The 24180-nt window shown below is 38.0% G+C and overlaps 1 protein-coding gene and 1 non-coding gene across 3 annotated transcripts in view; both read left to right on the top strand.

Moving 5' to 3' along the window:
- Positions 1 to 24180, top strand: part of NKAIN3 (sodium/potassium transporting ATPase interacting 3) — a 631576-nt gene that overhangs the window by 98617 nt on the left and 508779 nt on the right. The gene's annotated exons all lie outside the window — the stretch shown is intronic.
- LOC123860618 (U6 spliceosomal RNA) lies at positions 6515 to 6618 on the top strand. The gene has a single exon (XR_006794746.1). It is a non-coding gene; the product is annotated as a U6 spliceosomal RNA (small nuclear RNA).

The raw sequence follows: 24180 nt of genomic DNA, 5'->3' as shown, positions 1-24180 counted from the left end.
AATGTAGCCATTCTTTCATTATGCCCTAAATGAGAGTAGTGCTTGAAATACAACAGTGAAGAGGACCTCACAAATCTGCTATCATGAAACTTCCATTCTGCAAGGACGGATAGAAGAAAACAAGTGAACAGACAAAGTAACTGTGATTTGGTATGGATTCTATGAAAGGAACAAACATGAGCAGAAATTGAGAATGTTGGAATCAGCTCTTGACAAGGAGTGGTCAGAGAGGGCCTCTCTGAGCAGGTGACAATTAAGAAGGGACAAAAGCATGAGAAAGAGCTGCCTGTGATTAGATCATTGGGAAGAGCATTCCAGGGAGTAGGTAGGGGTTCCAGGGTCAGGATGTGGCTGTTGTGTGTGGGAACTGAAACCCCAGAGTGAGTGAAGCCTAGTGAGTCAGGCTAGGGAGTGTGAGGGAGGTGGCCAGGAACCCATCCAGCAGGGCCTCATAGGCCACAGTAAGGACTATGGATTTTTTTTTTTTTTTCCCTTTAGCCCAAGAGTCAGGTGCTTCTGCAGGAGAGGGTGAGTTCCAATTTATGTTTTAAGAAGCGCAGTTTGACTGCTTTGTGGAGATTGAACCAGAGAGAACTGTAACCTTACTTCTCTTAAACTGTAGGGGAGGAAAAATACTTTTTACTCTACCCTTCTTGGTTCTTGGCTGAAACACCCCTGTAATAAAAGACAGACTAACAGGAGAAAAGCAAACAGAAGTTTAAAACCAGTATACCTCCTGTGTACGGGGGAGGCACCTAGGAGAACTGAGTAACTCTCCAAAATGGCCCAGTCACTTCTCCACCTAAAGACAAAACAAGATGTGGAGGGTGGGGAGTCAGTCATATCAGAAAAACACTGTGAACGAGAATAAGGTTGTTATGCAGATTTAAGTCCATACCTTTTCCATTGGTAAGAGTTTCAAGAGGTTTAGAATCATTCTTCCCTTCCTGGTACAGAGCAGACAAATGAAGATTTCCCATATAAACATAAATGCCTCTTACAAAAGGATAACTTGTATTCCATTTTAAGTGCTTTTCCTGTTTTTAAAAGATAATCAGCTCAAAATAATCAATGTGTCAAAGAGATGTATTTTGGGGGTGGCATAGTCTGCTCCCTTTCGCTACCCATTAAAATAATGACATAATTATCTAGAAATTGCTGCATGTACTTTGGTGCTATTAGATTACTCTTTGAATTATTGGCTACAGCAAGATTTCTGTGTTGCTTATTTTAGAATTCACAGAACATACAGACAACTCACTTGTTAGCCATTAATCAATCTGAGACCTTTAAAGAAGAGGTAAAAAAAGTGACAGTGGGAACTTATATTTGCTTCACTTTTTGTATTCACTTATAATTTCAACAGGGGTTGTTTTTCAGGTAACTATAGTATCCTTGTCTCTTGCTTTAAAGCACATAATTTGGTTCCGAATGTATTTATAATGTTACTTTTATGACAAAAAGAAGGGGATGGAAATCCTTACGTTTTGGGAATCTGGGCTTGAATAGCATGTTAACAATAATAGAAAGTCTAAATGAAATTAATCCTAGAAATTACTGAACTTGTGAGTTAGAAGGAACCTTAGAGTTCATCTAATCAAAATCCCTATTTTACTAAGAGGCAGAAGAGGTTACAGAGCTACTTGGTGACTCTCCTTCAGTCAAGGTAGAGCATCAAAAGCAATTCACTTAAACTACGTGGATTAACTCTCCAAAGAAATTACTTTCACTTGAGTACAATTCAATAAAATACCTTTAATCTTTCTCTAGAGTTTTTGCATTTTCCAAAGAGTCTAAATTGATGCCTTTGTATAATGATCCAACAGAAAAAATTCTTTCTAAAATTTAGAATCGGGAAGCAAAGCAAAAGCAGAAATTACTTCTTTTGTCAATAATGATACCTGTGAGGTTCATCATGTTTCCCTTTTTCACTTTGTGTCCAGGAACCTCAGAGTTAGATGAACCAGATTATAGAAATTTTCTCCCTTTTCATTCTATTGTTTCTGATTTCCTGTTCAATTCTCTTTTTTTGTATGCATATTTTTATTGCAAGTCACTCCACAAATGCCTTTTGAAAGCTATTGAACTATAAATTATTCAGAAAAAATTGCTTAGGGACAAAGTCAAGACTATAATTCAGGTCCTCCAACTCTCAATCCAAATTTCAATCCATTATATCATTATTGGGAAACATTCATATCTCTATTTTTTCCCAATAGAGAAAAATAAAAAATAGCTGTTTCCAGTATTTGTGTAAAAGAAGGATATGAAGCAAAAGAGATGTCTGTCAACCTCTCTCTATAGCTTTGGCCCAAATTTCAAAAACTTCATCACACCTCTTAACTCTCAAGCAAAAAAAAAAAAAATTTTTGTTTCATTGTATTTGTTTAGAAATGTGGAAGTATATTATTTTATTGGCACTCAGAACTGTTCAGTCTTGTATGAATGCCTGTATATTTACAATCAAATAAAATCTGGGACAGATTTGTGTTTTCTTTTGCATACAGACTGAATCCACAAAGACCAATGCAGTAGACACCTTTTACATGAAGCTTTCCCTCTGTCACAAAAGTGTTTGGGTTCTTGCTTTCTGAATCCATTATTGCATTTGAATATCACCTAGTCACAAACTGCAGGGCATCAGGTTGCACCCCCCACCCCCCCCACCCCCGCCCAGTGGAGAAGCCTGAGACTTTGGCACAAAGCCACACTCAGAGCTCTTGGTGTTTCTCATCTGGTGACACCAAGTTACAGGGCTACTCTCTCACTGGGGCGCTGAATGGACGAAGGGTCATCACCTCCACCGCAGTCTCAGCCAGTATGGCACAGCTGTCTGCACTCTTTGTAATGTTCTCTGAAAAGAATATATTAATAATGTCAAAAGTTGGGTGAAGCCATCAGTCACAGCGAGAGCTGCCCTTGAGAGGTTAAGATTTGCTTTCTTAGAATCCAGTGGGAGTCATGATAGATGTTAGAAAAATGGAGCAAGGCATACTTTCATATAACTGCCAATATTCCAATCATAGCCATTGGGAGGAGAAACTGAGAATATACTTACAGAAAGGACGTCTGATGAGAAGAACTGAGTGGAAAATACAAGCAGAGAACGTTATTTCTAGTTGGTATATATCATATTTCCTTTATTGTCTCTATTATTGCAGAGGACAAACAAATAACATTTGTTGTTATTATTAATCCTTTAGAAAATCACTTTGCAGCCTGCGTCAGGGTACATAGTCCATAGTCCCAACTGATTGCATTGCATTCAAATCCTGGTTTTGTGACATAACACCTGGACTACTCTGGGCAACAGACTTAACTTCACTTGACCTCCCGTTTTCATCTGCAAAAGGGGGATAATAATAGTGCCTACTGTATAGGATTGTTGTAAGGACTAATGAAGCTAATATTTGTAAATTGCATTGAACACTGCCGGACATAAAGTCAGCATTATTTGAATAGTTATTATTTTCATATAAATTTTCCTATTTACTCAGGTGAAAAGTTATTTTCCTAATAAAACATGATTCCCTCATTTATATATATAAAACTACCACCATAAAACCTCCTTACTTTTTCTCCTGGGACTCAAGTCCATTTTCCAGGCAGGCCTGAGGACCACTCAGGAATTGACTGCAACAGTAATGGGTGGTCTTAAGTCCAACTCTTGGGTCATAGCACCTCCAAGAGCATCCTCTCACTTTTCTCCTTGACCAAAACCTCTTCCCCTAGGCTCAGAGGGGAAGAGTCACTCTTATTCATCTGTCTGTCCCTCCCACACCATGTAACCCAGAGTTTGTTACCTTTTTTTGTCCAAGGGCTATTTTGGCAATCTTTTAAAGCCAATGAATTGCTTCTCAGAATAGTATTTTTATTTCATTTTATTTTTTAAAAGATTTTATTTTTATTTATTTGACAGAGAGATAGAGCCAGGGAGCACAAGTGGAGGGAATGGCAGAGGGAGAAGGAGAAACAGACTCTCGCTGAGCAGGGAGCCCGATGTGGCGCTCAATCCCAGGACCCTGGGATCATGACCTGAGCTGAAGGCAGACACTTAACCATCTGAGCCACCCAGGCGCCCCTCAGAATAGTATTTTTAAATGTATAAAATAAAACACAATGGATGACAAAGGAAATCAAAGATATTGAAATAATAATTATCAAAGTGTTTTTAAAATGTGGCAGGAATATATGTTTTTCTTTATTACTACATTAAACAACATTTGGTCCCCTTTATCAGAGGGCCTAATAACTTCCATAATTCCAGAGTGGTGAGGAGCATGACCAATGTTTGAAATACCTGCAATAAGTATACTGTGAAATAAAATTAATTTTTACTGGCAACAAAATCACAGGTAGTGCTAATACTACTATAGTCTGTTGCCTACATTCAGTAATTGAAGATAATGATAAATTTCAATTTGATATTAGTGAAAATAAAAATATATTATTTTCTCACTTAAGTTGACAGAATCCCAGAATTCTAGCCAAGATCCCTTAGTGGACACCACATTAAGGATCGCTGTTCTAATCCCAGACTGAACCAATACTCATTCCCTTCTGGTCTTGGAGAAGGAAGGAAAGAAGAGCCTTCCAAGTCAGTATCCTTGACCCAGACTGCTGTGTACCTATATCAACATAGCATCCTTGAGCCTCATCATCCCAGTAACCTACCCCCACTGTCACTCTAGGCTATTTTCTAGACCCTTGGCTTCCTACCTACCATTAGTTAGTTAGTTTCTTTCTTTTGATATAACTGAGATATAATTTTTGTGCAATGTGTTGTTTTGATATACTTATATATTGCAATATCATTACCACCATAGCATTACCTAACACCTCCATCAGGTCACATAATTTCCATTTCTTTTTAAGATCTAGTCTTTTGGGAACTTTCAAGTCTATAATACAGTATAGTTAACTATAGTCACATTGCTGTGCATTAGATCCCCAGAACTTACTCATCTTCCTACAAGTTTGTACCCTTTGACCAACATCTCCCCAGTTCCCCCATTCCCCACCCTCCAGCCCCTGGTAACCACCACTCTACTCTGTTTTTGAAATTTCAGGGTTTTGTTTTTTTTTTTGATCCCACATATAGATGATATTGTAGAGTATTGGTTTCTTTGTCTCATTTATCTGACTTAGCATAATGCCCTTAAGGTCCATCCATGTTGTTGTAAATGACAGGATTTTCTTTTTTCTCGTGATTGAATAATATTTATGTGTGTGTGTGTGTGTGACATCTTTATTCATCTGTTGATGGACACTTAGCTTGAATAATTCAGCAGCAAACATGGGAGGGCAGATATCTTTTCATTATCCTATTTTCATTTCCTTTGGATATATATACCCAGAAGCTGGGTTGTTGGATAATATGGTGGTTTTATTTTTATGTTTAATATTATATATATTTATATTTAATATTTTTGAGCACCGCCATACTGTTTTTTTTTTATAGTAACTGCACCAATTTGCATTCCCACCAACAATGCCATTTCTCCACATCCTCACCAATACTTATCTTTTGTGTTCTTTTTTTTAAGACTTTATTTATTTATTTGAGAGAGAGTGAGTGAGAGAGAGAGAGCACAAGAAAGGGGAGCTGCAGACAGAGGCAGAGGGAGAAGCAGACTCCCCGCTGAGCAGGGAGCCTGACGCAGGGCTCAATCCCAGACTCCTGGGATCATGACCAGAGCCAAAGGCAGGCTCTTAACCTACTAAGCCACCCAGGCACCCCTATCTTTTATATTCTTGATGATAGCCATTCTAACAGATGTGAAGTGCTATCTCATTGTGGTTTTGGTTTGTATTTCCCTGGTGATTAGTGATGTTGAACATCTTTTCATGTACTTATTGTCATTTGGATGTCTTCTTTGGAAAAGAAGGCCCATTTTTAATTGGATTGCTTTTTTTGTTACTGAGTTGTGTGAGTTCTTTATATATTTTGGATATTTACTTTCTATTAGATAAATGGTTTGCAAAATTTTTGCAAAAAATTTACAAAAATTTTCTTTCATTCTGTAGTTTGTTTTTTCATTTTGTTATTTGTTTCTTTTGCTGTGAAAAAACTTTTTTAGTTTGTCATAGTCCCACTTGTTGATACTGGATTTGGTTGCTTGTGCTTTTGGTGTCATATCCAAAAAAATACTGCCAAGATCAATGTCAAGGGGATTTTTCCCTCCTTATCTTTACTTCTAGGAGTTATATGGTTTCAAGTGTCATGTTTAAGTCTTTATTTTGTGTTGATTTTTGTAATTGTTGTAAGATCAGGGTCTAATTGCATTCCTTTGCATATAATTATCCAGTTTTCCCACCACCATTTATTGAAGAGACTAGCCTTCCCGCATTGAGTATTTTTGGCTTCCCTGTTAAATATTAGTTGACTGTATATGTGAGAATTTATTTCTGAGCTCTTTATTCTGTTCCATTGGTCTCTGCCTAATTTTATGCCAGTACCACACTGTTTCTGATTACTATAGCTTTGTAATACAGTTTGCAGTCCGGAAGTGTAGTGCTTGCTTTGGCAGCACATATGCTAAAATTGGAACAATACAGAAATTAGCATGACCCCTGCGCAAAGATGACACGCAAATTCGTGAAGCATTCCATATTTTTTGAAAACAGGATATCAGATAGTACAATGACTCCAGCTTTGTCCAATGTTGTTTTCTTGCTTTTCTGTCTGAGTGATTATGTCTAATGCTGAAAAATTAATGCAAATGCAAAAAAATAATGCAAATGCAAAAAAATGCAAAAACAATATTGAAATTCCCTACTATTATCGTGTTGTTGTCTGTTTCTCCCATTTCTTTTTCTTTTTTTAAGATTTACTTATTTATTTTAGAGAGAGAGTGCAAATGTGTGCACATGAGTTGGGGGAGGGGAAGAGGAAGAGAATCTTCAAGCAAACTCCCGCTGAGTGCGGAGCGTGACTCAGGGCTCAATCTGATGACCCATGAGATCACAACCTGAGCTGAAATCAAGAGTGGGACCATCAACCAACTGAGCCACCCAAACACCCGTCTCCTGTTTGTATTAGTACTTGTGTAACATATTTAGGTGCTCCAACATTGGTTGTGTATATATGTACAATTATTATATCTTACTGATGACTTGACCCCTTTATCATTATATAATGACCTTCTTTTTTGTGTTACCATTGTTGGTTTAGTTTATTTTGTCTGGTATAGGTACAGCTACCCCTATTTTCTTTTGGTTTCCCCTTGCATGGAATATCTTTTTCCATTCTGTCAGTTTGGGCCTAGATGTGTCCTTAAAGCTGAAGTCAGTCTCTTTTAGGCAACATATAGTTGGGTCTTGTTGTTGTTGTTGTTGTTGTTTGCTTGTTTTTCAAATCTATCCAGCCACTCTGTGACTTTTGATTGGGTAATTCATTCCATTTACATTTAAAGTAATTATAGATATGTAAGGACTTACTAATGCCATTTTCTTAATTGCTTTCTGGCTGTTCCATAGTTTTACTGTTACTTTTTCCCTCTCTTACTGTATACCTTTGTGGATTGGTGATTTTCCATGGATTCTCCTTTTTAAAATCTTTTCATGAAACTTCTGTTATTATTCTGTTGGCACATTGAACATTCCCTTGTTTAGCAAAAGTTTAAAAACCGTACTTAGTGTGCTGCTTATAGGAACTAGCCTTTTGAAATGAATGCAAAGTTGCTGCGGTGTAGAGACCACGTTTTGATTTGTCATAGATGAAACGGTGGTCATTATGGTCAATGTATAATGACTACTCAAGTGTTGCTTATTATTTTTGAAGTTAATGCTACTAATATTAGGGCCTATATCAACAAGTTTAGGATAAGAAAAAAAAGAAACTTGAAAAGGCCTTTCATTTTGACACGGAAGTATGGATTGATTGTTGAGATTCAGAAATACGTTTGACAGCCAAGCTGGTGGGTAGAGGGTGTTGTAATGGCTTCTGGGGCATCATAATCCTTGAGTGGGATCTTGATGGACTGCTCTGAAAACCAAATAAATAAAGCGCTTTTTGAGGTGACTTTGAGGTGAGGAACAGTAAATATCAAATAGTCCGATCTCTGACTCCCATTTAGAACCGTTGATGTAAATGGCAAATATACTGTATATAAGCACATTATGTACTAATGTTCATCATGTGTATGTAATATACATAAGCACGTAAATATGCACCATGTTTCTAGATATCTATATTTTGAATTACTGTCATCACAACAATATTCATGTTTGTGGTATTTCAAAGTTCTATACACTAGGGGGAAGAACCATTATTAAATGGCATTTTAAAATGAGAACATTAGATTGCCCTCTGTTTGAATTTTTTTTTTCAGCTAGAGAGTTTAATATTTATACATAGGCTTTTAGTAGAGAATGGTGCATTGTATTTTCTCTACTCTGTATTTTGCTTTTCTTTATGAATTGGCAATGGGAAAGGGTGAACTGCATGATCTAATAGGTACTTTATAGTTTCTAATTGCTATATTTTTATCCTGCAACTCAGTTGCCTATATGTGTTGAGTGGAGTCAGTTTCCAGCATGCTAAATAGGCAGTGAGCCACTGTTAAAACTACGAAATTTGGAATTGTGTCATGTACCGTGTAGGCTATAAAATATGAAATTTCAATAATTTTTAAAACTTATTTACCTATTAATGAGTTTTATTTTCTTGCATTAAAATGATCTTGGAAATAATCACATGTACATTTCAAAGGCTTTAAAAAATCATCCACATACAGAATAAGTGAATGAGTCTTGTGTGAAGGGGATGATTAGTTCTCCAATTTTGCTTCAGAAGGTAAGGAATTGGTAAGATTTGGCTATTGGTGGGTCTGCCAGAGGTTTCTGCTTTGATGTTATGGGGCTGGGCTCCACATGCCACCAGAAAGTTGGATCTGCGTCATGTTATGCTACATTAGCAGTTCACTCAGGAATCAAGGCCACTGCAGACCATATGACTTGAGCTGGGCTCTCCATGATTCAGAGAAACCACAGGGTACAATAATTCAGTGACTATCACACAATTCAGATTGTGATTTGAAATGGGCACAGTAACTTCTCAGCAGTTTTATTCTACAAGCAAATGAATGCTAGAACATCCCAGTTTATCTTTCATTTATTATGGTCAAACTAAAAATTCTAGTAATGAATGATAGTATACAACAGGGGAACTGGGGACATTTAGAGAAGTGACAATGGCATACATTCTTGAAGAACCAGTTCAAACACCTGCTTTGGATAGATACAGTTACAAGTGATGTTTTCCATTACAAACTGTAAATTGGTTCTGGAGGATAGAATAGTAATTGAAGGCTTTAATGTGAAGACATCTACTGTAAGTTCAGTTCACTAAAAGCAGAGTACTTGGATTGTCTATGTCCTATATACCTTAAAATGACATTTCTATGAAGGAATATAGGAGCTTCTGTTTAATTAATTTTATCCAAAGAGGAAAATATATTGGTGCTTTAGATCTGTGGGAACCCCAGGAGCCCATGATTCTATTAACTTAGAAGTCACAGTGGAAAGAAAAGAAAATGTTGGGTACCTCCAGATATGAATCTTGCCTTTTCTAAAGAAGATATCAGAAAAGTTTAGAAGAAAGAAAGATTCATTTCCATGTTCAAAGATTCTGAAAAGAGAGATTATCTAAGAATGGATAAGAGACTTTCAAAAAGCAAATCCTGACCATACAATTACAGATGATCCTAATGCAGGTGCAAAGTAAACATTTCTGTGGGAATATAAGTAGATACATAATAAATCAACCTTTTGAAAGGAGATGCACATAAAAAGAGCACAGAAAAGGTGCATAACTGAGTAAGGATTACAAAAAAAAGAAGAATAAACATTTAAAAATAATGCCAGAAAGTCTAAGACCTTAAATGGATTGTTGTTTTGAAAAATGTTAAAAATTTTAAGAAATATTTTTGCAAAGATAATTGGAGCAAGGATAACAAAAAAGATGTGATAGGCTCATTTCCAGGATAGATAAGCATAAGATACAAAATTACAATGAGAAAGCAAGAACTACCTATTCTTCATTGCTTCCATTTTGTCTGAATAAGAGAATGAACTTTAGGAAGGAAGAGACTCTTCATCATTCACATAAAAGATCAGACAGTGGGAAAGTACTTAGTTCTTTAAATCAGTCAAATTTCAAATAGAAGAATTGTTGGATCTTAAAAAGAGTTTGAAGATATGATCTTAGATTCACTGTCGGTGTGTGTGTGTGTGTGTGTGTATATATATATATATATAAATATATATATATATATATATATATATTTCACAGTCATTTTGCCTAGGAACATACTAGGTTGTCAGAGATAAGCAATCTTGATCCTTATTTCTAAAATTGAGGAGAAGATAAACTCAAGCAACTATAGATTATTATACTATTAATCTCCAGTGAAGGCTAATAAACAGAGAGCATAAGGTGAGTATTTTGAAAAGAATGTAGTTATCACTAGGACACCTCATGGGTTCACTAAAAACAAGTCATCCGACTTAAATGATGTTCTCTCTTTTTCTAGGGTTACTAATCCCAGAAAGCCTGCTTATCAGGTTTGTAGATGACACGGTCTTTTAGGCATTATAGATAAATTTAGTGACATTACCAAAATTGAAAATGTTTCTGTTGGATTACCTGATAGAAACAGACGAGATGATTTCTATCATCTATCTATCTATCTGTCACTGGAGGGGGCAATATATATTTAACAACATTAATGTACAAATGGTCAGTGGTTTCAGTTTCTCATCGTTGCTTACAGTTTTTATGGGAGCCACTTGTGTCTCTGGCTCCTAAAAATAGCCAACACAATCTTAGCTTGCTCTACAGCCATGCAATGCTGAGATTAACAAAACTTCACTGAGCAGTGTCCTCATCTGGAGCATCCAGCTTGCTTTTGAGCTGTGAGCTTTAAGACAGACCCTAATAAATGCCATTTTCCTCATCTGAGGAGACTGAAAACCATGTCATATGAGAAACTGTTGAAACAGTTGGAGGATATTAGTCTGGAAATGATTAAGCATGATGATTATATTCCAGTACAAGAAAAATAATTTGATCTACTCATTGCTCACCCAAGAAGTAGAACTGACTAAAGAATATGAGCCAAAGACTATCTGTCCCATTCAAAGGGACAAGAAGTGTCCCTTTTATACCAGGGTTCAGATAAAATCTCTATTTTCAAATTTTCAGTTTTAGTTTAGCTGAAGTGATGTTCTCTTCTACTTAACTGGCTGCATAATCCTTGAACAGGTTATTATTCAAACACACTGACCTAGAGTACCTAATTCTAGTAGTAATCATTTGATAAGTAACTGCATATGGACAAAGAGTGAGTCTAAGTATTTCCTGAGCCTTAAACTATTTCTCATTGTATCTCATTTTTATTTCTCAAAATACATTATTGTATTTCTTCTGTCATACTTAATTGTGGAACTCAAGCTATGTGTACAAGGTGGTAGTGCACAAGGTAGTCAGTCTCCCCAGATAACCTGTAGGACCATGTGTCTTCATGTGGAAGTATAGCAATGGGATTTTTTTTAAAGATTTTATTTATTTATTTGACAGAGAGAGACACAGCAAGAGAGGGAACACAAGCAGGGGGAGTGGGAGAGGGAGGAGCAGACTCCCCGCTGAGCAGGGAGCCTGATGCGGGGCTCGATCCCAGGACCCTGGGATCATGACCAGAGCTGAAGCCAGACGCTTAACGACTGAGCCACCCGGGTGCCCCTAGCAATGGGATTTTTAAAAAGATTCATTTATTTACTTGAGAGAGAGAGAGAGAGAGCCGGAGGAGGGGCAGAGGGAGAGAGAATCCCCAAGCAGACTCCTCACTGAGCGTAGAGCCTGACATGGGGCTCAATCCCAGGACCCCGAGATCATGACCTGAGCCAAAACCAAAAGTCAACACTTAACCAACTAAGCCACTCAAGCGTCCTGCAATGGGACTTTTAAAAATACTTTATCCCAGTATGGACTGTTGGGGCAAGCTTCTCTCCTTTAGAGAGGCAGGGAGTTGAGATAGCTGAAATTAGAGTGGGAGATGGATTCAGCAAAGTTAAAGCCTAGGTTTGGGTAAAAACCTAACCAGACAGATAAAGATTAGAATTGCACATGGGTGGTAGAGAAGACAGACTGCAATTCATTCAACTGGTAGATGTCTGGATACATTTAGTGGATAAAGGTGGTTCTTTTTTTTTTTTTTTTTTAAAGATTTTATTTATTTATTCATGAGAGACAGAGAGAGAGAGGCAGAGGGAGAAGCAGGCTCCCAAGGAGCAGGGAGCCCGATGCGGGACTCGATCCCAGGACCCTGAGATCATGACCTGAGCCGAAGGCAGACGCTTAACCATCTGAGCCACCCAGGCGCCCGAGGTGGTTCTAAATATAAAATCTAGGTACAGTTGAGGAAAAGAGAAAACTTTAAGAAAGGTGTGATTGGGAAGCAGAGGTTGAAATTTGGTGTCTGCACGAACACTAAAGCTAAATATGTGATTGGCATAGCCCTGGGTCCCACCAGGATCAAACACACACAAAAAAACTAGTTGAGGTCTATCTCGGAAGAGGAAGCAGGTCAGGCCTAGTTACCAGGCTGTTGAAGTCCTTGCAATTCATGGGAGCCTGAAAAGAATGTGGTCTCTAAGGCCACATCTTTTCCATCTAGAAGATAACTAACTGTTCAACCTGTCTCTGAATCAAAGAGTGAACCTAGGTGTATCAGGACCCTCTCCAGGTGAATCCCTGTTCCACGCCTACCTCCCATTTCTCCCAGGGTCTAAAGACACACTTGCTCTCAACCTCCTTGCAACTTTGAGAGTTGAAGTTGTGTTCTGGCAAGGGCTGCACTTCTCTTGACAAATTAATATTTACATTTCATTCAATGTGGTCCAAAACATGTTGGAACTCTCTCTGGAGTTTGGAACTCTCGTGGGGATGTAAAATGGGACAGCTGCTTTGGAAAACAATATGACAGCTCCTCAAAAAAAACATAAACTTGGAATTGGCATAGAGCAGTTGCACTTCTGGGAGTACACCAAAAGAAATGAAAAGTGAGATCTTGAGGTTCGTATGTTCATAGCAGCGTTCTTCACAATAGCCCAAAGGGAGGAAAAACCCAAATGTCCACTGGCAGATGAACGGATAAACAAAATGTGGCGTATCTGTACAGTGGAATACTGTGAAATAGTCCTTTGAAAAATGAAGTCCCGACACATGCTACAAGGATGAACCTTGAAAACACTGTGTTAGATGAAACAACCCAGACACAAAAGGACAAATACTGTATGACTTGACTGACATGAGGTACTTAGAGTAGTCACATTCATAGAGATAAAAGTAGAATGGGGGTAACCACAGGCTGGGAGGAGAGAAGAGAATGTGAAATTATTATTTAATGGATCCAGAGTTTCAGTTTGGGAAGATGAAAAAGTTCTGGAGATAGACAGTGATGATATTTGCCCAGCAGTGTGAAATACTTAATGCCATTGAACTGTATGCTTAAAAATGGTTCAAGTGGTACATTTTATGTATTTGATTTTTAAAAATATTTTTTTTTTTTTTTTAGTGTTTGGAGCAGTTTTTAGATTTACAACAAAATTGAGAAGGAAGAATAAAGATTTTCAATATACCCCCTACCCTCACACATTATCGTATTATCATGGTGCATTTTTTTTTACTAAGGATAAATCTACATTGACACATCATCATCACCCGAGGTCAGTAGTTTACCTTAGGGTTCACTCCTGATGTAGTACATTCTATGGGTTTGGACAAATGTACAATGACATACATTCATTATTATAATGTCATATAGAGTATTTATACCCTAAAAGTTCACTGTGCTCTGCCTATTCATCTCTTCCTCCCTACCACAGGAACCACTGATCTTTTTGTTGTCTCATAGTTTTGCCTTTTGCAGACAGTCATAGAGTTGGAATCATATAGCATGTAGACTTATCATATTGCATTTTTTCACTTAGTAATATGCACTTAAGGTTCCTTCATGTCTTTTCATGGCTTGGTAGCTCATTTCTTTTTAGCGCTGAATATGGAATATGTCATGTATATTTTAATCATCATAAAAATATCAAAATATGTTGCCTTAGGGAATAATGAGCTCTTCATCACTGACAGTGATCAAGCAGAGGCAGGATATATAGAGATAGAGACAGATTTAGATACAGAGATAAAGATTTTTTTTTTTTTTTTTTGAGAAATATCTTACAGCTACAGAGACCGGAGGTACAGTCCTGGCCCAGTTACTTACTAGCTGTATGACTTTGAACAAGTTATAATTTCTCCCTCCTCAGGCATCTGATTTATAAAATATATAGTTCCTAAATTGAAGAGATAGATGTTAGATCAACCAAGTAATATCGTAAATATGCAATTGCCCAGAACAATCCATTATGTGGTTTACCAAATGCCCATTAAATGTTAGTTTCTGATGGGCTAATGTACTGAAAAGTTCCTTACAACTCTTCAGAATTTATGATTCTTCGAGGAAGTAGCTTTAACAAAAAGTGATGATGATTTTATTTTGAGATACTGTGTGGGTATCCTGGACAACCATGGAAGAAACAGGGTTGCAGAAGTCATGTTCCAAGATGGAGACAGAGATTTTCCTCCTGGGCTGTGTCAGTAAAAGTTATGGTTGAAAAATAGGGATGAAGCTGGTGGATTGCTCAAAGACCAGGGAGATGGATTGAGACCAAAGAGTCAGCTAAGAATTGGAGAGAGGACATATTAGAAGAGAGAATTATGCTACTGGAACAATTCAGACTTCTTCTTAGAGCAGGGATGTTTAGGGAAGTCAGATAAGGGTGGGGCTGGATGCTGAGATGCTTCTATGGTGAGCCTCCTTGCTGCTGAGCTTTGGCCTGTGTTTCATATCTCCTTTCCTGTGCAGTGAGCACCCACTCCTCTCAGTGCTCTGATCAAAATCTCTAAAGCCTTTCCAACAACGCCTGATAGAAATGGCAGTTCCCTTCTGCATCCCACACACATTTCTCTCATAACACATATATCATTTTACTCACTTATGCTTTGTAGGGAGAGGCAATGTCTTCTCTGTCTCCCCAGAAGTTATGGAGTAAGTGAATTAAATAACAAAGATGTGCAGACAAGGAAGCTAAAAAATGGACAAGCCAGGCAGATGCTCTGGAGGATTCTTTGAGGGAAAAGAATTAAACTAAACATCATCTTCTTAAATGGCCTTACCCCTCCCAACATTGAAGATAACTGACATTTGATCTAGATCTTGAAGAATCAGATAGAAAACAGTTGCTTTTCTCACTTGACGTGACTTTATCTCACATAATCTGAACATTATCTGAACTCCCAGCCACCACGAGGACATTGCATGTCACCATTCCAGTTTCTGGTGGGCACACGTTCTCGCCCCTGCTCTGTAGACGCCACAGGACCACCAAGACACCTTGGGGTGCTACCACCTCTTTCCTTCCTAGCCAGCAGCTCCCATAGTACAGGCAATGATTGTGGAGTGAATGAGTTAATGATAAAAATCTCAAGAATTAACCCCTTACCTGGGCTCACGGCATCATAATTATTTTAGCTTCAGGGACCCAGATTTCTCATTCTCGGTCCGGGCAGATAGATGGATGGCTTGGGAGTCTGTACCAGTCGGCAGAACAGGAGTCTACCTGCTTTCTTATTAATTGATCAACAGTTAAATCAGATCATCAGCCCAATCCCTGAATGTAGTACAGTTTGTGACTTTAAGATCGAAAACTACAAAGCCTTAGGTTGCAGCCCAGGACCAGGTCGGCCTGTGGCATCATTATAAATAAGACATGTGACAGGGTTAGTTGTGTCTTGGTATAGATCCTTAGGTGAACCTTGGCCTTCTTCACACAAGGAAAAAAAGTAGTCAACCGTGGGACAGGGTTAGTTTAATAGTTTCTATGTGCATTCTTACTAAGAAGTATTAGCCCAGGGATTTTAATGCAATTAGAATTTAAATTCCAGTTTCTTGCAAGAAATGGCTTTTCATTAATACTGTGATCTGAAATGGTTTCAGAAATACCCTGGCCACCAAAGCATATATTTGATGCATAGCCTGGATTCCCCTCAGTTAGCATACTTGTATTCATTCATTCAATATTCATGTATTCATTCATTCAGTGATTATTCAAAAAAAATTTTAAAGTATGAATGGTATATTGTCTGTTTTCTAAGGAAATTAAGGCTATAAGATATATCACTAGATAACAGACTCCTCTATTTTATTGGACACTTTATGAAGGCAGTAATTTTGTTTTATTAATTTTTATATCATAATATCTTTTATAGTTCCTGGCACATAGTAGGAATTCAGTAAATACATTTTAATGACTGAATAAATTTCCTACTTTTATAGAGACATTTTATCAAGCATGAGTGAATACTTTTTCTTACCAAAAGTGAAGAGTGACAATTTCTCATGGTTAATATCACTGGAATTGAAATAGCCACAAAGACAAAATTTAAATATAAAATAGATCAATGATTTAAGATTTCAAAGGTATGATGTTAATAGACTATAATGTTAAAGCTATCATTGAATGGCTTCTTGAGGAAGTGAGTGTGTATGAGGGATTTGAGAGGAGATTGATTACAGCTCAGTCAGAGATGTTTAAGAGCTGAGGTTTTAACTGAATAGAGCAGATTTTGTTTTGAAAAGTAAATGCAAAGCACTCAGGGTATTTTTTTGTTTGTGTTTTTGTTTTTTAGGAAAGAGGAAACATGTATAACTGAAAGCGTTAGACACACGGAATTCTTTTGGAAAGCACTTCTAAGAATTATTAAACAATAAAAACACAAAACCTAAGAACCCTTTTTGCCAAGAATATTTATATTCCTAATATCAATTATATGAATTCATCTATCTGCAAAGAGAACTAAAGATCATCTAGCCCAGGCTGGTTTCTTTTGAGACAAGTAAAGGAGGGAATGTAGAGAATTTCATGAAATGCAAAGGATCTGAGATTTCAGGGTATTTGCAAATTAGCAAATTAGCTTGTCACAGTTCCATGGATGCCAATGGAAGACCCAAGACTCCTGGGTCAGAGGTGAAAGACAATTTAGGACACACAGGAATGACAGTAGCCAATCTGTCTTTATCTGTGTTCCCAATCCCTCAGCCCCAGGACCCACAGGGGAGCATAAAGAAGGCCATCTGACACGTTCACACGTAGTGGGTTGCATTACAGAAGAGCCCTAAGCTTAAGGTATCTGAATCTTTTCAAGAGGGTAGAAAGCATGTCTTCCCTTCCCTCCACAAGAAGATTTATCTTTATCATCCTGGGGAGTAAATATGCCTGCCCTTTTCTCTGGAAGGAGACACTGTCTTTATCTTCCAAGGCTATTTGCTATCCAAACATCTTTGAAAACACAGCCCAGAATAAAGAGCAGTCGATGCCTCACTGCCAAGATATGCACAAATGTGAGAGATCCATGAAGAATTGTCTCCAGAGGTGAGCCCCTTGCAGAAGGCCACACAGCTGTCTTCAAGCCTTTTTTCACACCACCCTATTTCCCCATAAACACCCAAGTCACTTCAGCATTTTTAGAACATATAGCTTTTTATTTTCTGGAAGCCTTGCTGCTCCCAATTTCAGAAGCAAACTTTGAAATCTTCGTGACAAGATTTAGAGAGTCCGTACTGGGTATGTCAATTCCTGATTACACATTGCTTTACTGCCTCCTGCACTTTAAGGTCAATATTGGTTTCCCAGTTTCAGGTTTGTTTTGTTTTGTTTTGAGATTTTATTTATTTATTTGACAGAGAGACAGAGCCAGAGAGGGAACACAAGCGGGGGGAGTGGGAGAGGGAGAAGCAGGCTTCCCATGGAGCAGGGAGCCTGATGTGGGGCTTCATCCCAGGACCCTGGGATCATAACCTGAGCCGAAGAAGGCAGAAGCTTAACGACTGAGCCACCCAGGCGCCCCTCCCAATTTCAGTTTTGATAGGATTTGATCAGGTATCTCTTGAGTCAATGGAAACACTAATATTTTTGGCCAGTCTAAATGTATAACTCTTGGAGATGTAGGTGAAAGTCTACGGCTTATATATAATACTTGAATTAAAATTTTAATTACTTGTACATACTTCAAATCACATATGCAATTACATGGTATATTAGTTAAAGGCTTTTTCTCACATATCCTGAAACAACGTCATTCACATTCTTTGCATGCATCTTCAACATTTAGAGCCGTTTGGGATTACCTAAGGTAATTTTTTAGTCCTGTCATTTCCACATTCATGTAAGTCCTTTAAAATTCACTAGTTTTTGTTTTTTTTTTATGATGCTGTCACTATAAGATTTATCTTAAATCATAAATATATTAGGTAAGATTTTTTTTTCCATCTGTGTTATAGGTATGTCATGATCTCTAGAATGTAAGAAAGTAATCTACCCCTTTTCAAAGCAATATTTTGAAACTTTTAAGTACAGTAACTTCCAACATTGGCAGGTATGAGGACATAACCCTGAGCATTAATCCTACATCCAGGTTATATTTCTTGCCTCCCCCCACATCTATCAATTCATTCACTTGAGCTCCAGAAACAACTCAGATAGAATTGGTTGAGAACATTTCAGACTAATGCAGTTTCTTCAAAAGACAGTTTGTTAATGAAGTGCCCTGAGCCATGAGAGATTTTCTAAGAACTTGAATGTAGGAAAAATTCCACTTTACTGAGAGTTGATTTGAGGGATGGGAGGGAAATCCTCACCTTATTATATATGTGGTATTAGTTTATTTTAGTTGAGTAATTAACAATTCTTTTTTTTTTTAAAGATTTTATTTATTTATTTATTTGAGAGAGAGAGAGAAACAGCACGAGAGGGGAGAGGGTCAGAGGGAGAAGCAGGCTCCCCGCTGAGCCGGGAGCCCGATGTGGGACTCGATCCCAGGACTCCGGGACCATGACCTGAGCCAAAGGCAGAAGCTTAACCAACTGAGCCACCCAGGCACCCGAGTAATTTACAATTCTGATCCTATTTTTCTTACCATTAAAATAAGAAAAACTGTGTATACTGCTTATGTCTTAGCATTGTTAGGAGTGTTGGTAAAATAACGTGAAAGAACTTTACAAACCATAATTTCGATGTGTTTGTGTATTGGCTTATGATGTCATTCTCTGTGATTCTTGTCTTGATTATGGCCATCCATGTTCACCTAGCCACTTAACTTCAAATTTGGGAGTCACTTTGGATCTACTCCCTTATCAAACTAATCACCAACTCCTGCTAAAATTTTTCTCTTGGATATATGCTAGTCTTTCTACTTCTTTTTTCATAACTACTACTGGCCTTGTTCTGACCTTGTTCATTTTGTTTAGACAGGTTCCATGATCACCTGGCATTCTTTTTCTCCCAGTGGTCAGAGTCACCTGTCTTAAATGCAAATCAAACCATGTCAGTCTTAAGATTAAAATCTCTAAATGTCTCCCATTTGCCGAAACATACCTAAAGTGCATTTTTTGATACCAAGTTCTATAAAGAAATGTTCTCTCAAAAAAAACATTTTAGGGGCACCTGGGTGGCTCAGTCGGTTAAGCGTTTGCCTTCGGCTCAGGTCATGATCCCAGGGTCCTGGGATCGAGCCCCGCATCAGGCTCCCTGCTCTGCGGGGACCATGCTTCTCCCTCTGCCTGCCGTTCCTCCCTGCTTGTGCTCTCTCTCAAATAAATAAATAAAATCTTAAAAAAAATAAACACTTTATAGTGAAAAAGAAAATTAGAAATTCTGTAGAGTATATTCAAAACTTATTGTTGACAAATGCTCATTTACATATTAAAGGCTCTTCAAAGTCCTGGAATAAAGAGATTTCTTTCTTTTCCCAAATAGTATTGAATAATCCCAAATTATTGAATAATCGAATTCTTTTGTTTGGCAGAACATCTGTTATTGCTCTAAGAAAGGCGCATAGGACAATGCAAGCCTATAAATAAAGCCCACACTCCTACTAAACTGGTCCAGGGCCTGCACTGCGCTCTCCATCCTCCCTTCTCAACTCACCTGTCCTGTTTCCCTTGACCCCCAAACTCTAGTCACTGTCAGCAGAGTTTACAAGAAAAAGAGGGTTTGATTTCCTCGGAAATTGAGGTATATTCTACTTTATTAAAGTCAAATAAGTTGTATTATTTTAGTTCTACCATATTTTATAATTGTTCTTAGATGATAATATATCACCTGGTCTTTTTCTTTGAAATAGATGTCATCAGGCTATTTGTTCTTTGTAGGTAGCATCTTTATTTCAAAGGACTCATTGAACACTAGGTGTCTTATTTGTGTTGATATTTTAAGAGCAAACCTATTGGAATACATTACTGATTCACACTATGGAAATAATGGACAGGGGCACTTGGGTGACTCAGTTGCTTAAGCGTCTGCCTTCGGCTCAGGTCGTGATCCCAGGTGGGATCGAACCCCACATTGGGCTCCCTGCTCAGCCGGGAGCCTGCTTCTCTCTCTCCCTCTCCTTGCCACTCCGCCTACTTGTGATTCCTCTCTCTCTCTGTGTCAAATACATAAATAAAATCTTAAAAAAAAAATAATGGACAGAAAACAAGCATACAGAGTATCAACTTCTCAAGCCTAAGTGTTGTTAATATCTCAGGTACACATATGGAGAAAAGGCTGGGATTGTGTAACTGATGGTTTCACCAAGAAGTACATAAGTTTTTAAGATTGAGATTTGAAGCTAATTAATGCTCTTTGACTTTTTTCTTTTTTAATACTCAAAGGACCTGAAGTTAGTCGTTTGATAATTACGCTGTTCTTCATTTTCAGACAGAAATTAGACGTGATTAGGAATGCTGAAGTACTGGGCAGGTCAAGTGCGCCTCATTATTAGAGCCATTTAATGCATTTTAATGGTGGTTGATAAGGTACAAAATGCTACATAAGCCAAAAGAAGAAGTTTTATTCCATTATATGTTAAGTGTAGATATAAATGAGCTCACATTTGCATTTTTTATGCATTAGTTCAAAAAATTAAACATTTCCTCTCAGATATGAGTCGTGGAATATGTGATTTGTGAGAGAGGAAGCCAGCACCTCTCCATGCAGATGCACCTCAAGATCTGCGCATACAAATTGTCCTTCACGGGAATTAAGGAAAAGATGTCTTCAGCAGTTGGGTTGCTGAAGAGTCATGCTTTAAGTTATAAGGTCTATTGGTTGAGTAAATAGTTCATTCCATTTATCGTCTCATATTGTTAATAAACATAAAATAGTAACTTACATGTTATTTTCTTATTTACATCAGGCTTACAAATTTATGTAGGTAAGAAAACAAGCAAAAACTATAGTACAAATACGTCTTGCACTAAGAAAGATTCCACTTTCGGGGCACCTGGGTGGCTCAGTTGGTTAAGCGTCTGCCTTCGGCTCAGGTCATGATCCTGGGGTCCTGGGATTGAGCCCTGTGCCGGGCACGTGGCTCAGCGAGGAGTCTGCTTCTCCCTCTCTGCCCCTCCCCCTCCCACTCATACCCTTACTCTCTTGCTTTCTCTCAAACAAATAAATAAAAAATCTTAAAAAAAAAGAAAGATTCCACTTTCTTAGCCATGCTTTTAAAGCTTTTTACTAATTCCCATGTACGTTAGATAATAGTCTTACATTTAAAAATTAATTTTCTTAAAGAACTAAGTGTTGGAATCTGAAGTGATCAATAAATATCATCCTTTCTGTTGGTCTTGTTTGGAAATGAGACATAAGCACAAGCAGATGGAGATAAAAATATCACTTTTTGTTTTTAACTGATAAGGTGGAGCTTATAGCTTAAGTCTGTTGGTAGGTTAAGTGGATGTACTAACATTTCATGATCTCCAAGCTAGACCACAGACCACTGCATCAGAGGGGAGATTTGAGTCTGCAGAGCAGAGACACTGATCCAGGATTTCTGCCTCTCTTTGGCCCAAGGGAGGAGGACAGAGACCAAATTCCCCATGCTCCACCAGCTGAGAGGACCAGTTGCTGTCATGTACCAACTGGCTGTTCCACAACTTCAGAACTGAAGGGAATAACAAAGATGAGACAAGAGCCAGAACAAGGCTTCTCTCAGAAACCAGAACAGTGGCAGCCAGCATCTTCCCCACTTATAAACTCTCACTAATACTCCTGATATGGGTAACACGTTGTGATTTTTGGTAGGTGCACACATACTTCATTCTCTTCTCTAAAGATGCCCTTTTGTCTTGCGGGAAGCCATGCAGAGCCCAAGTATGCCTCCGTTCTGTCTCCTGTGTGAATGGTAAATGGAGTTTGTTTGAGAAGACTGAGCTTGAGTCCAGAGCTATTGCAATATAAACGGCAAAGGAGGAACAGTCCTGGTGTCAAGCTCTTTAATGCCCAGGAGCATCAGCTGCGACATCTCTCTGTGACCCATGTCGCTACTCCGCCTGCCACATCAGAAAACTCACCTGAGCATAATGCAGCCTCACTGTGCCTGTCCTGGAGCTCTTTCCAGATTCCACACCCTGCAGTGACCCCAGGGGAGGGCTTCCAGGGAGAGGCAGAGGTGTCTGTCTGGATTATGGAGTGGCAGGGTAACTATCACACTGAGTAGCTGTGGTTCATCGTGGGAATGTCTGCATGTCTACATAGGGGATCTCCACGCGGATGGACCACTTACTGATGGAGCTTCCCAAGCAGCTTGTGCTTAAGCCCCTGATTATTTAAGATTAAAGAACATATCAATCAGGACATTGTCGGGTGGGGTTGCTTGAAAGAAAATGAGCTTTTTATCATTTGGAACAGTGAATAGCTCTTTCACGATAGCTATTGAGGGCACAGGAAGGCAGAAATATGTAGTTCATAAACCTGATGGTGGTTCTGAACAGCAAGAGTCTTTAATTTTCTCTTAATGGATTATAATGCAGGTAGCTAACGTGTTTAGAATGGGCTAGGCACTGTTCTAAGAGCTTAACATTAATTAACTCATTTAATGGGAATTAACTCGTATGAAGCCTCGAAACAACCCAAGAAGTTTATATTAACTTTATTATAATTTATACTTTCATATCATAAAAAAAAGAATGAGGTTCTTAGAAGGTTAGATAACCTGTTGAAATTCATCGGTTAGAAAATTGCAGAAAAAGGGCTGGAGCAGGTCTCTGTAGCCAGAGCACATAACCCTTATAAGAATTCTCTTCTCAGTAGTGTAATGTAATTGTTTGTTATCCCTAATAAACTAAATGCAATTCTAGAAAGTGAAATCTGTGACTTGTGGTTATTTAGTAAGTTGTAAAGAAATTATAACTAATGCCATTTATTAGAAAGGATTTTTAGTGTTTAGTTTGATTTCAATGGCATTTCTTTTTATGTGACTTGGTCTTAAGTTTGTGGACCATTTGCTCTTCTCTGCCTTTTGTGTTCATATCTGAAGTACTACATGATTTATTTGGCTGTTTACTTTTTTACTATTGGTCTTTTCTTCCCTCCACTAGCATAGTAAACATCATGAAAGAAGTGCTTGGCAATAGTAGGAACTCCTTAAATATTTGTGCAATGACTAAATGAATGAGTGAAGTTAAAAAGTTATTTATCTAGCCTCCAGTGGCCCATTTTTTTTCTCACTGTAGCTTTAAACAGAGAATAACTGTTAATAACTCAAATTTTTTAAGGAGTTGAGACAAGTGAATTAGGGAAAATCCTTGCAGGTCCATGATTTTGTTAAATATTGTACTTAATTACTCATATTCTTAATACAAGTATGTGCCTAATGATTCATATGCTTAATATAAGTATGTACTTATTTATTTTTAATTGATGTAAAGTGAAGTGAGCAGTGAAGAGTTACGTGTTTAAAAATAAAATTTCCTCTGCCATTCACAGCAGTTATAATAATGAACAATCTTGTGCCTGTTTCTGCGTCTAGACTTGGTATGCGTGGTTTCTTCTTCCCATAGTGCTCACTTCCTCCCCTTTCCCCTTGTGAAATCCCATTCTTTCTTTAGGTCTCAGCTTCCATGTCTCTTCCTCTAAGAGGCATTTCTAGACCCTCCAAGATGAACTGTACTGCCTGCTTTGGTCACCATCATAAGGCACTGTAACTTATTCTGGTCTGTTTCCCCCAACTAGACTCTATACAGTTGACCCTTGAGCAGCACAAGGGTTAGGGGTACCAACCCCTCCCCACCCCCCAGTCTAAAA

This window comes from Mirounga angustirostris, unplaced genomic scaffold (genome assembly GCF_029215605.1).
Source record: "Mirounga angustirostris isolate CCGP_5_RB_7025 unplaced genomic scaffold, mMirAng1.0.hap1 SCAF_4, whole genome shotgun sequence".
Lineage (NCBI taxonomy): Eukaryota > Metazoa > Chordata > Mammalia > Carnivora > Phocidae > Mirounga > Mirounga angustirostris.
This window is presented reverse-complemented; position numbering and strand designations above follow the sequence as displayed.